Below are 14,877 nucleotides of genomic sequence, written 5' to 3' on the forward strand. Positions count from 1 at the left end.
ATTCATGACTCACCTCCAAAAGGTGAACACAAGGCTTCCCCAAACCAAAGAGAGCAGACATTACGCTTTAGGCTAGAACGGAGGGGTCACTGAGTTCGTCTGGTGTTAGTTTAGAGTAATGGTAAGAGAAAGTCTGTTCTAACAAAGATAAGAGGAGGTGAGGACTGTGTTAAGTGGTATGAATATAATGTGGATGTACAAATTGGTACATATAAGATCTCTTATTTTTAGATTTTATCCCAGTATTTATGTGTGTTAGAAATGTTATGTGAATGTCTCGGGTAAATAGCTGTGACCTTTAAGTGTGCACGTACCAGTGTGTATTTTGCACTGAATGTGTCCTCTGAGGGGATCACCTGCAAGAGATCTCACAGTCTGGTTTTATGGATCTAATTCTGGCAAACTGGTGTCAGCTAGTCAGCTCTTTTACAGCAGGCTATCTGAAACTGGCTCCTCTTCAAGCTGAATCACCACTAATCCGTCAGGCACTATCTGCAAACACCTACACATTTCACATGAACACACAGAGAGCAGGGGACGGACACAGGAAAAGTCCTGCCATGTCCTGTACCCCCCCCACACCAGTGCCCTCTCCTCTTCTCTTTCCTTTTCTGCAGAGTTTGGGGTTGTGGTCATCTATAAACGACAAGGACGTATACTGAGATGAACGTGTGAACTAAATAATTGAACATCTTCTCTGCTCAGTTGTTACTCTAATCTTTAGTAAGTTTAAAGTAAGTCTACAGTAAATGTTTACAGCCGAAATCTAGACACTGTATTCTTTTGTTTGGCTCACACCACAGACGGGGAAAACACTGTCAACATTTATTTTTCTCTTTCAACAATCCCTGCATTTATTGTGTCATATATATATCAAAATATCTGGAACAAAGTAAGATTCTTAATTAATGTAAATCATTAATTACAAGTATTAAAGTTCAGTGTTTTGTCATATCTTTGTGGATATTGGTTCCACGTAATGGATGCTGGGGAGTAGTTTGCCTTCTGGGTGATTTAAATGAAGAGAATTAATTTCCCTAAAGAGAAAATAAAGGCAAATTTTGCTCTACTTTATTTGCTTTACTTTTTTTTAAACATTAAAATGAAAGTAATAACAGAAATAATTGTGACTCATGATGTTTGTTTCAGTTGTTTTTAACCATTAGAGACCTAGAACTAGGGATGCAAATTATCGATTAATCCATTAATCATTAGTTGGTTGACCTTATCGATCAATTAATGATTAATTGATAAGCTGCGATTTTCATGAGAACCTGAATTTCTCTTTTAATAGGGTCTGTAAGAATAAAAGCTAAATTAGACAGAACCTTCCCACTCTGTCCAAGGCTGTGTGGGTGAAAAAGGACAGATAGCTAACATATCAAACCACAAATTTTCTGTTATCATGGTTGGGGTTTCAGTAGCAGTCAGAATTATTCTTAAACACTGGAAAACACCTAAAGCCCCACAGTTTAAAGAATCCAATCTAATCCAACTTTATATATAAAGCACTTTAAAACAACTGCAGTGGACCAAAGTGCTGTACAGAAGAAAAATTAAAACCAAAATAGAAGTATAAAATACAGAATAGATTTAAAGACATAGAAACTGTCCAAAAAAAACAAAAAAAAAGTGCTATACAGAAGAATAAATAAAACTCAAATAAAAAGAACAAAATACAAGAATAGATTAAAAGCCATGCAATTAAAAACAACAATATAAATAAAATAAACAAATAAATAGAATAGATAAATAAGAACAACAAACCACTACCAAATAAAAAATATACAATAAAGAAGGGGTAAACAGGATGATAAAGACTGCTTCATATGAATGTGTGCTTTAGAAGCTTAACAATAGGGATGGAACCATAGCACCAGTTTGGGAGCCATTCTGGTCTATGACTGACAGTCAGCAGGACGACAGCTGAACTACTTCCCTCTTGTATTTATTTATTTAATTAATCAATTATTTATCTTTTTTTTTTTTTTTCTTGAGAACTTCCACGCTTTGTCGCTTTTCTTTTTGATACTTTTCATGTACGTACAGAAGCCCTCAATGTTAACATTAAGCAACATTGTATGAATGTTGTGATCCAAGTGAAAACTCTAACAAAAACTTGAATTATTAAAAAAAAAAAAAAAAAAAAAGAATAAAAGCTAAATATTGTTTATATACTTCATGAACAAAGCATGTCATATTCCTTAATGACTGATTTATTGAACCATTGGATACAGTACAGGCTATGACATTTATGGAGTAGAACTAAATGAATTCTGCAGAGAAGTTCAATAAAAGAAATGGATCTGAAGAGGGGCAGTTTAGAAGACATTTCTGGGCATGTCTGACTTTGCATCACTGACATGATGGAGCGAGATTTCAGCAGAGATGTGGTTCGATGACCGGCTATCCCAGCCACTCTTATTCAACTTCAGCCATGAAGCCTAGTTTGGGCAGTGGCGCCTCCTACTGTTGACACCACAAATCCTGTTGTGGAAAAGGGCAATTAACCGACAATAATTTAATCAAGCAAATTCTTATCAACAATTAATTGATAGTCGATTAATTGTTTATGTCCCTACCTAGAACTATTACTATCACTGTACTACATGTATTTTTCAGTGAAAAGCACATATTGTCCTATAATTATTTCATTGATCATAGATGTACGTATATCAGAGTAAATTCAAAGGTTATTTGATCAAAATGGGGGGAAAAAATGAGGAAAAAGTGGCTTTTCCCACAAAATATATCATGAATTGAATGTAGAAATGAGCATCTACAACTGCTGCCATTTATCAAACTCCTTTTACTGGAGAATCAGTGTTGCAGAACAAGTCGGTGTTTCCACGTTCAGCCTCTAAACGTCCAAATGGGTCATATATGATGCAGCTGAAAAGCTGGGAAACTGCATTTTTCCTGAATTATTCAAGTGTATTGATAGGATTAGTGGTTCAAACCTTATTAAACCTTTTAAATCAGTAGATGCCTGTAGGTCTTTTAGGATTAATGATAACATGTAGATGTTTTATTCACAGTTAAAATGATAAACCTGAATTTGATCCTAAGGCACACTAACCTTGATCTGTCCTCCAATGTCTCTGTGTTTGCAAGACATTTCTTTCCTAGTTCCTTAGAATTATATTGATTATTAGGAATCCAATCAAGGCTGCCACTCATTAAAGATTAAGTAATCGATTGCTTCATGGATCTCGGGTTGTGCAGATAAGTATGTGTGCATTTGAGAAAGGACAAGGGTCACTTTTGGTTTCTTCAGTGTATTTTCTCTTCAGTTAATTGCCTATAAAGAATAGCTTCCCCGTGCATTTTCTTTGCGTAATTATCGTGACGTTAGGTTGCAGTGACATCCCAAATGCACACTCAACAGTAACAAAACAAACATAAACATACAGAGCACAAACATGGACACACAAAGACTGACCTGGCTTCAGAGAGAAAAGTGTATTAGCTTCTGTTTGGGCGTGAATTGATTTTCTGTTGTCCAATATGCAGACCTTACAGAAGACTAATCTTTCTCTGTCCTCCTTTGTATTAATGGCCACATATGTGTATTTGTATGTGTGTATGTGCATACACAAGCATAATGCACTTGAGTAGTTTGTTGTGAACTATTTTTCGTTATGGAAAACCCTGGAGTCCACAAGCAATTTACAAATGATCACAAGTGGTATGTGGGAAACGTTACCACAGGCTGTAACATTTCTTATATAATCCCATGCATTTTATGTTGGATTACATGTGGGGAAACCATATGATCCCAATGTGATTCTGCTTTTGCACATGGAAAATTTCTGTGTTTTTTACCTCCACCAAGGAGCTTATGTTTTTGCCGGCGTTGGCCTGTCTGTCTGTCTGTCTGTCCGTGTGCAAGATAACTCAAAAAGTTATGGACGGATTTGGACGAAAAATTCAGGAAATGCTGATACTGGCACAAGGAATAAATGATTAAATTTTGGTGGTGATCGGGGGTGGGGGGGCTGCTGATCTGCCTTGGCGGAGGTCTACGCTCTATGAGTGCTTGTAGTTGGTAATGTGTTTGTTTTGTTTCATTTTAAGAGGATATGAACACAAACTCCACTACAATGCACTTTGATCCTGTATCAGTAAAATGATAAAATGGTGACAAGGGGAAGTCTGCTCATGTGTTACTTTTGAAACCAAGGATGCACTGGTCTGATGCAAGGTTATAATAGTTCTGGATTTTTAATTATAATTTAATTTTAATTAGTTTGGACTTTTTTTTTCTCTAGTTCAGTTAGTTTTAATTAGTTTTTAGAGCAGGTTTGGTAGTTTTTATTAGTTATCGTTTTTTTCTGAATGCTTAGTTTTAGTTTAGTTTAGTTTTAGTATTAGTTTTAGTTATTTCATATATTTTATCTTCCTCACCATCCTATTCAAAGAAATTAGTGAGCCGCGGATCAGTGGGTTACCCTGGACACTTTATTTGGGGGTCGGGTTAGGGCGACTCATTGACTGAGCAGAGACACAAACACATGTACAGTACAATGTATAAATTCCCTATAGCACGTTGGGGGGGGGGGTGTGATCCATACACAACGTCACTTATGTGAAAACAATGCGAAGATGTGCAAAGCATGAGAGGAGACGCACAAAGTAACCAGCAGTTTAACCAGATAGAAAAATATATAAATCAGCTAACCAGCAGTTAAAGCAGATACAAACATATATAAACCAGCTAACCAGCAATTTAACCAGATAGAAACATATATAAACCATACAGAAACATATATAAACCACTTATAAACATATATAACCCAGTTCCTCATCAGTAAACCACACCTTAGCAGATATCTCATCTCTTAATCATCTCCAGTTCCATTATTAGCTAACTTTGCTTCAGTTCAGTTCAGCTAGCTGTAGCTAGTAACATCAAACGTTTTTTAACATTCTAACAGGTTCATACCTCTGTAATTGGATTAGTTTTCATCCTCCTCTTCTCTCCTCTTCTAAACTGTGCAGTTCAGGGCTTGGAAGGCCTTTTCATGGTGATAAACTCTCCAGTTTTTACCTGGATGCTAGTTCAACACTGACTCTGTCCTTTAGCTCCACTCTGTCTCTGTCACTCGCGCACACACACACGGTGCACCAAAAAAAAAAAAAAAAAAAAAAAAAAAAAAAAACGACCCACTCATCACTACAGTAAACCCCAGACAGGACTGTGCTGCTGTGTCCCAGCTTTAGTCTGTATGTTCCAGGTAGAGTGGGGACCAGAAGACCACTGGAAACCACAGTGAGCAGACATGACAGACTGTGAAGTGTTGTATGGTGCTGCAGCTAAAACTGCTGGAGCCAAAGAAATCAGTTTGATATCAATCCGACATTGACAAAGACGAAAACGAAGGAAATTTTATACATAATTTTTATGCGTTTTAGTTAGTTTTGTAAGATCACAATACAGTTTCAGTTAGTTATTGTTTTTTTCTTTTAATTAGAGTTTTTATTTATTTCAGTTAACGAAAATGTTTTTTCAATTTTAGTTTTGGTCATTTTGTTTGTTTTCTTTAACGATTACAACCTTGGTCTGATGCTGGTGTTCGATATCAGTCCAATGTTGGCAAAAACAGATGGATCAGGTATTGGTGACAGTGACAGTTTTTACCAAGATGCTGGAGCATGATTGATTATTTTAGAACTAAATAAATCAGTAATTTAGCACACAAATTAATTTTTTAAGGACCTAGAACTATTTCTTGTGGTGACTACCAAATGATGTTTTTTCTGTATGTTTAAATGTTGCTACATGATTTATTACTATGAATTATTTTATCCTCTGCATTTTTTTTTTTTTTTTGTTGCCAAAATCTTTTTTTTTTTTTCCACATATTTACATTCACATCCATCCACTGCCACATTTTGTGTTTTTGTTAAGCTGTTATTGTTTTAGATCCACAGTACTAACATTTATGAATAAGAGGAGAATTAGCAATAGTAAGTATATAAGTTTATTACTAATAAAGTACTGGTACTGACCAGATCATCATGGGTAATGTCAGGTCCGTCCACCAGCAAAAGTTTTCACATACACGTGCTATTCAAAATCCAATATTTCGGAAAATATAGCTTCCACTGTCAAATAATATCAGTAGTCTGTGCACAAATGTAGTAGCATTATTTCAACACAGTTCTATGCATTTCTTACTACTTTTTTTTTTTTTTTTTGACAAAAATGGCCACTCATTTGACCCCCTAAGTAAATTTTAGCCGATTAGTGCTCTCCATTAGCTGATACTCATCAGTATCAGAACTGAAAAAGACAGATTGGCGGATTGGTGCAATGTACTGGAATATATGAAAGGCAGCCACTCCACCTGTTCATACAATATCCTGTTGTAGAGTAAAGAAATGCAACAGTTCATATTTCCATGTGATCAGGCACTACTGGAAAAATAAATATTTCATTAGCAGTTAGGTCCTCTGGAAATCCCCCTAAATCTAACACACTGGATCTTTAAATCATTGTTGTTATACTCATAATTAGTTTATTCTTACAACACACTGAGGATATACTGTCTGGAATAGTGAATTTACACTGAGTACTGCTCAGAATGTGCAGAGGGCCCTTTTAAATTGTGTAAATTTTGATGTTTTAGGATATAGCAAGGTGCTGTGTGATCATTAAGGGAGGCTTGCCAAGAAGAAGCTATAGCTTTACTGAATTCAGAGTTTTCAGTGTTGCTGCTTTGAAAGAATCTATGAACCAGACCACAAAACTCATTTATTATTACAATGGAAAATGTGAAAAAAGTAAATGGCTTTTTTGTATTCAGTGTTCACTGTAAATGCTTTCAATGTAAAACTGTGCTTCATCAGAATAAACCAATAAGAAGCAATGTTTGATTTCTTTAAGCAAAACAAACCTGTACACCTTGTTCAGAAAGCTGTGTGTGTACCTGCTGAGAGAGTGTGTGTGTGTGTGTGTGTGTGTGTGTGTGTGTGTGTGTGTGTGTGTGTGTGTGTGTGTGTGTGTGTGTGTGTGTGTGCAGGAGAACTGATCCTTAACAGACATTTTGAGCCTAGTGATGAACCAACAGCATGTCCGGGGTGTAGTTCACCTTCACCCCTTGGTAGCTGGGATGGGTTTAAGTGGATTAAGGGCTTTGGAAAATGAATGAATGAATGAATGAATGAAAAACTGCAACTATACTAAGTTCTTAATAAGGTACAGTACATCCAAAACTCTTCTACTCACCTGTTAACCTGCACCCATTCCCATGATCACACCACCACTGTCCACCGGCTCCTGCCCACCATCCCCCAGTTAGTTCTAAGTCCTTCTGCTCATTCACAAACACCTTCATAGCTCTTAACTTGTCTTGATGCAGTGTGTTGTACATTTGGTTTTGGAGCTCTACATGTTTATGGTCTGGTATGATGATTTTGTGATGCTGTTTTTACTTATGTAACTCATGTAAAGCACATTTAAGGATCTTGAAAAGCACAAATAAAATAAATTATTATTATTATTACCTCCACCAAGTGTAAAGGCATGTGTAAAGGCATGTGTTTATCGGGGTTTGTCTGTCTGTCTGTCTGTCAGTTAGCAAGATAACTCAAAAAGTTATGGACGGATTTTCATGAAATTTTCAAGAAATGTTGATACTGGCACAAGGAACAAATTATTAAATTTTGGTGTTGATGGGGGTGGTCTGCCTTGGCAGAGGTCTGCACTCTGACAGCTTTTCTAGTTACTATTATTGCTATTATTATTATTATTATTAGTAGTAGTAGTAGTAGTAGTAGTAGTAGTATTAATAGTAGTGGTAGCAGAGGTTGCACTAGACATTTTTATTGTCCGTCATTTTGACGGACAGGGTCGTAAAAATTCCATCATAACATATTATTATCTGTCATTTCACATTTTTATTTTTTAATGATAATGAGATATATTTATTAGTATTTAATGTTCAAAAACAATTCAATGATCCAGCAGTTGTAGTTTCTGCTGGCTGACAAACCGTGATATCACGACTCTCATAATTATATATGCCACTTTTAATTGGTGTGTTATCTGTAGACATTCTAAGCTTTCCTTGTGTTTGTTCACGCAGTGTCAGATTCCATGCACTGAGGGTTAGGGTTCGGGTTATGTGAACCACAGATCTGGGCACAAATTGACATGCCATCAAATAACACATGAAAGGTAGGAAATGCGTACATATAACACACCAAATGCCATCAGAACTGGCCTATTCCTTGCTTGTCCTTCATCCTTCACCGCGTTTATCAATGCCATCACATTTACTGGGCTTTCTAAAATAACTAAGGAGACTTGGCTGTCTTCACATTTTGCGCTTGCAAAGTAGCATCTAATTTTGGCTAAAGTCAGCTAAACAACGAGACAAGACTTGACACTGACTGATTAATATGCACACTGGCACCAACTGGACAGGAGGTGAACTACAGGTGAACTAACAGTGTTGTATTCAGTGTAGTTGTGAACAGTGGCAGTAGCTGTTGGGTTCTGTACAGGTAGGATGCTGTTATGGAACGTTTGATGCCTTGTTAAGAGACAGACAGAGCAGCGATCCTGTGAGCAGGTCCTGTTCACGGCATTGTGTGAAACCTTTCTTTGGTAGATTACCCTCAGTATTTTAATCTGTCAAAATGACTGACTTAATGATGGCCTTCAGAATTTTCCGTCATTTAAAAAAAAAATCTGTCGATGTCAGAATATTTTCGGTTAACGTGACCTCTGTGTGGTAGTAGTAGTCTAAGATAAGTCAGAATTTATCCTTCTCACTTGAGTGTAAATACTTAGTCCATGTTAGTGTTGCCAATGAATGAAAATGTCCAGGTCGTCTTTGGTGGGATGATGTTTCTGTCTTGACGAAGTGTTTTCATTAAAGGAGAACTTTGCAGCATTTTTACCTTAATTAAACAGCTTCACAGTAATTGTGATGGTTAAATGGCTTGTTAGGGGGAGAATGGAAGCCCTCCATCTTCACACTAGTGCCTCTCGGGCTGAATATGCCACTTGCAGGGGGAGCTCCACAGAGACAAATGCTACAAAAAGAGCAAAGAAGAACCAAAATCGTACCCAGTTCCACTTTAAACTCTCATTTAGATTTGGGCTACAAACACCTGTCAGATGTAAATGACACCACGGTGCACAAACAAACATTCATTTGCACACAATCACACTCAGTCTATCTTTGAACTTTCCTTCTCTCCGGCATTTGCCCTCCGTGGCCAAGGAGTCACAGACAAGAAAAAGTGGAGGATTGTAGAGCAGCTTTAATGAGCTGACAGGGCAAAAGAGCTTCAGGAAAATAACTTGGATAAAAGAAAAAAAGAAATGGCGAGGACAAGATGCAATGGGAAAGAAGTCTTCACTTTGTTGTTTCTATATCTGTTTGTCTTTAATGTACACTCCTTAAACTGAAAATATGTTCTGAAATACTTAATAGAGAGGATCTATAGAACCTTTTAGAAATCTGAAAAATTCACAAATAATGAATAATTGACTATCGTATGTAAATACACACTGAACCAGGATATTGGTTCAGTTTTTATTGTTATTATTATTGTGCATGCTGTACTTTGAGTAACAGTGGTGAATAATTCCCACCTCATTTGCATCTTCTTTGCTGTTTCACTTGTTACAAAAATATTGTTTTTGCAAAATAATAAATTAAAGAAAGGAGTCATCTTTTTGCACCATCAGTCCATCATTCTTTTTCTTTTCTAAAACCATCAACCTGACTTTGGTCTTGTTAAGGAGCAAGACTTGCAGGAACAGAGTGTGGATATATTCTCCTCCTCCTCCTCCTCCTCCTCCTCTCCAATCTGAAAACAACAATGGTACAGTACATTCATTTACCTCTGCATAGTGAAACTTTCATTAGCACCACACAGCTAATCAATGCAAATGTATGGACTCAATTACCATTGTATTTATTAGTGGCCAACACCACCCCCTGACAATACCGTGAAGTGATTATCGAGCTGCAGTGAGCACAAACACAAGGAAGGTCTGCCATGCAAAATGTGTCGTATCACTGTAATGTATCCTAGTCTGTGCTGCCATGTTTACGACCAAAACTAGATTATGTTACAAGCACAACTAAGAAGACATTAGGACAGTATAGACAATGCAAATTAAAAAAGAACTGACTTCATTGCAGACAGTAGAAACACAACATAGTCCATTTTATGTTTTGACAGGTCAGCTTCGTTTGTAAGTATTTTATTTGTATATGTTGCATTTTTTGTCTGTAAAATTTCATTCCTTATTGACAAGTGGGGACTGCAGGTTGGTGTAGCACCTCCACCCACTTCCTCCCCACCCTTCCCTTTGTAATGTGCAGAGAATGTGGTTTTGCAGTGTTGTTGAAATATGCATGAGCATCAAAAGAAAAGTTGGCGAAGGCAGAATGAGTTGCTCCAAAATGTGAGTGTGCTTTTCAAAACGAGTGAGTCTGTCAGAGAAGGGCACCATTGGAAGTTAGGGGTGGAAGAAAATATCGTTCATCAATATATTGCGATATTTCATTTCACGATACTCTATCAATATTAAAAACTACTGTATCTGCACTGTACAGTATATTGTTTATATTTTCTTATTATTTAACACTGTTTTTGTTAAATAATGGTTATTTCAAGCATCTTAAAGCACTTTTCACTGTCTGAAAGAGGTAGATGTTTGTTCTTTTGTTGCACAAAAATAATGCTATGCAATCTTTTCACAGCTATTAGAATATGAACATTTGACCAGGATCTTAAACTGGAATGTCTGTGAAACATAATTTAGAAACATTTTGTCATACAGCAATAGATCTTGTTCTGATCAAATAAAATGTGTTTAGTATTCATGCATATATCTTGTGTAATTCCATTTTTACAGGAAATAATCGTTTAAAAAAAACAAAACAAAAAAAAATAGCCTTGTTAACGGTATCGTGATATATCGTGATATATCGTATCATAATCCTAGTATTGTGGTTTGTATCATATTGCCAGATTCTTGCCAATACACAGCTCTTTTGCAAATGCACTGATACAACCCCAGACCTGTAGAGACCCTGGTTTCTGGACTTATTACTGTTGTGAAACACAGTTTGTTTTAAAGATCCGCATCATTGTAGCTCCCTTGCAAACAGGATCTGGGTTGTATGAGTCACTTCAACCACAATTTCCCAGTCATACCTGAGAGGACAAATCTGAATCAGAGGACTCACATTGCAGTGGATCCTGTTAGGAACTGAATGTCTGTGTTCGAGTGAGTGAAGTGAAAGAGACCTAAGTAGGGATTCAGTCGACCGTCTGTCTCTAGGGCTTACCGATAGATTTGACTCAATCAGTCCCTTTCCCCTCTACAGATCAACTCCTTGCTGTAATTGATGGGACTTTTGGCAGCTTCAACAGGAGTATGTGTTGTTATTAGGTTGAAAAAGTTGCAAGAGGTTTTGTGGGTGGAATTAGATGTGATAGGACTCAGTTGATCTAAGTAAATGGACACACACATCCGGATGTCCCGAGTTATTTTAGGTATACTCAGTGCCAATGAAAACGCAACACTTGAAGATTCTTATATTTTTTTAAAACGATAAAGATTTTTATTCCATATGCTCTTTGGAATTAATCGTAGGACATTTCTATACAGTAAAAATAAAAAATCACATCCAAATTTGTTGACAAAAAATAAGGATAAAGAAAGAAACTCAAGGACCCCCAAAACCAAAAGTCACAAAGCGGTCCCGGAGGTGCTGCAGCTCAATGTAGTGATCCTGCTGTGGTGTGGTCACACATGCTCGTCCAGGGCGAGGTCTGTCTGTGGTTGAGCCAGTTTCTTCATACCTCTGTTGCATCCTGACTATGGTGGACACATTGCATCCAAAATGGCGCGCCACCTGCCAAGCAGAGATTCCTGCCTCCAGGAGCCCCATAGCATGGCATCTTTGGTCACGTGTCAGTCTAGGCATCGCTGAGTTATTGAAAATGATTTTGGTGCTTCTCAGCTTGCCTTTATATACAGAACATGACCACTCCTTAACTGACCACAATTCCTTAAGTTGAGCAGTTCGTCGCTGAGCAATGAGAAAAACAAGTCTTATGAATGCAGACAAGTTCATTCAAGCGTGACAATAGCTCAACCCGTCTCAGGTTGTTAAGAAATTGTCTGGGATTATCTTATACAGGTGAAACTGAAACATATTGATGCAGCTCAGGAACAATAAAACACATTCAAGTGTTGCGTTTTCATTGGCACTGAGTATAAAAGATCCAAGTACAGATTCACTCGACCATCTCCAGGACTTCTTACTGGTAATGGCCTGGGTGGATGTAAAGAACAGACATTAAAATAAGTGATGACAAAGAACATACAATGCAGATATGGTGAAAAGGGCCCAGAAACATATCAAACACATGGTGCCAGGCACAACAAACCCTGCCCCTCATGCATATTTCACTCGTTATAAGTAAATAGGAAGATTTTTAAAATTCCTGGAAAATTTGAACTTTGACCTCCTGTTCCCAAAACGTAATGAGATCCATTCTGGGCCACTGGCAATCTGTAAATCCAATTTGGTGTGAATTCCATCTATAGTTTTGCTGCTACAGACATGTGAATTTTTTCCTATTATAAGTAATGGGGAAAAAAAAAAAAAAAAATTAAGAAAATCATAAGAAATGTTAACTTTGACCTACTTTTCCCAAAATATAATGACATCTATTCTGGATCACTGGCAATCTATAAACCAAATTTGGCATGAATTCAAGAATTCATAGTTTTGCTGCTACAGTGTTAACAAACAAACAAACTGAACCGAACCAAAAACAATACCCCTTGCCTTCTCTTCGGGGGGGCGAAGTAATTGCTCTTTTATTCCATTTCTGTGATTATTATTGCGACTAGACTTCTCACGTGGTAAGTTCTATGTCTCCCATGAGCCATGTAAGCTACATAAGACCCAGTCAAATGGGCTCTCCCTGATTTGTGTTTATACATTTTAGATAACAAAATCCTGTGTACACTGTGGCTTTGGGGAGATGTGCATCCATGTTGAACCTGTATCTGCTATTTTAATTCAATATTTGATCAATAGTTTTCATAAGCCTAGAGCTGCCTAAGCTTTTCACACCCTGTATGACTTAACACTACTGCCCCACAGAAAGAAATGTTTTTTCAGTGTCACTAGTAGGGATGTAACGATATGAAAATTTCATATTACAGTTATTGTGACCGGAATTATCACGGTTATCATTATAATCGCGCTATTATTGAAACTGTGCTCAAAATGGTCCAAAAGTACTTATACACACACTGAAATAATTTAACCAAGTTGTATTTATAGATAGATAGATAGATAGATAGATAAAATAATATGCACAATGGACTGTCTGTTGCAGAAACATTCAAATGTTAACCCTTAGTGGTCTGAGCCTATTTTGTTCGTTTTTCAGTCCTTTTGATTTTACCTTTATATACCATACAAACAAATGTTTATTATACACATGTTTGGTATCTGTTTTTTTCAGCACAACTTCATCTATATCATCTGCCAATTATTTTTTTCACTTTAACCTACTATAAAAACATAAAATTCCTGAAAACATACAAAAAATATAAAATCCAATTTGAAAAATGTATATACTTTATTGCATAAATAACACAAAGATGTTTAACAAATCTTTTCAAAGACTTCAAAAGTGAATATTGGTTCCAAATATTAGGTATAGAAAATTAAAATTGCAATAAATTAAAATTATACTCACATATTTGACATAAAAGCAGATCTTTACATAGGGTTTTTTACCCTAAAAGTGCGGTAATCAAATACGGTTATCATGATAATTAGAATTTAAACGGTAATACTAACCGTCTGCAATTTTACTGCGGTTTGTCGTTATACCGGTAATCGTTACATCCCTAGTCACTAGTCAAACGCAAAGCCACAGAAAATAGTCCTGAAGTGTCTGAACAGTCACTAAAACCCAAACACACTGTCATGATCATCAGTTCATCAGATCACATTACTGATACATGAAGACTTCAGATTTACCTAACTGCTGTTCATAATTCAGTCTTATGTTCTTTTTTCTACTAGTACCAGTCGTGCCTCATAAGCTCAGTGAAGCTGTAAACATTGACACCTGCTCTGAATTGAGGGGTAGAAGGGCAATAACTCAGGTTATGTAACACATGTCTGCATTACAGTGCCACAACAAAGCAGCGATTAAATCTGTCTCCTTTTTAAATGTTGCAAAGCCAGCATCATCAGTCAGCTGACAGATGGAACCTGTGGCCACGCCCCCATGGTGATTTTACCTTTTATGTGTGATGGAGTGTCAAATCTGTCAATAAAAAAATAAAAGTGTTTAGGGTAGTAGACTTCAAAACCAGAATTTGTAAGTGTATGAAGCGGTGTTTCCCTCATGTGCTCATGGGTCACAATGGTGTTGAACCATCAGCATAACATTGGTCATATGCATGGCTAGAAGAACTGAAGACAAACCATGGCTAAACATGTTATTTCTGTATTAAAATTATATTTCATACAAGACCAGACTGTTTTCAGGAAGCAAAACCCTGAATCAATTCAATATATAGGCCAGCCCATAATTCTGATTATGACCATAAGGTTATTTTGGTGCATGCATGATGCAGGAAGGTAATGGCAGCAGCAGCAGCACTGATTTTGTCCTTCATTCACCACTTTTTTTTTATTGTTTGTGCCTTTTACAGTGACTTCAATTATTTATCTCTCCATCACTCTTTTCCTCTTCACTCATGTTCTAGGTCGCTACAAATATAAGCAATGTCACATTGTTTGACATCCTCCTCCTCCTCCTCCTCAGTCACTTTCAACACAGATTTACTTCTGACAATATAAT

This window comes from Sphaeramia orbicularis, chromosome 10, assembly GCF_902148855.1.
Source record: "Sphaeramia orbicularis chromosome 10, fSphaOr1.1, whole genome shotgun sequence".
In the NCBI taxonomy this organism is placed as follows: Eukaryota; Metazoa; Chordata; class Actinopteri; order Kurtiformes; family Apogonidae; genus Sphaeramia; species Sphaeramia orbicularis.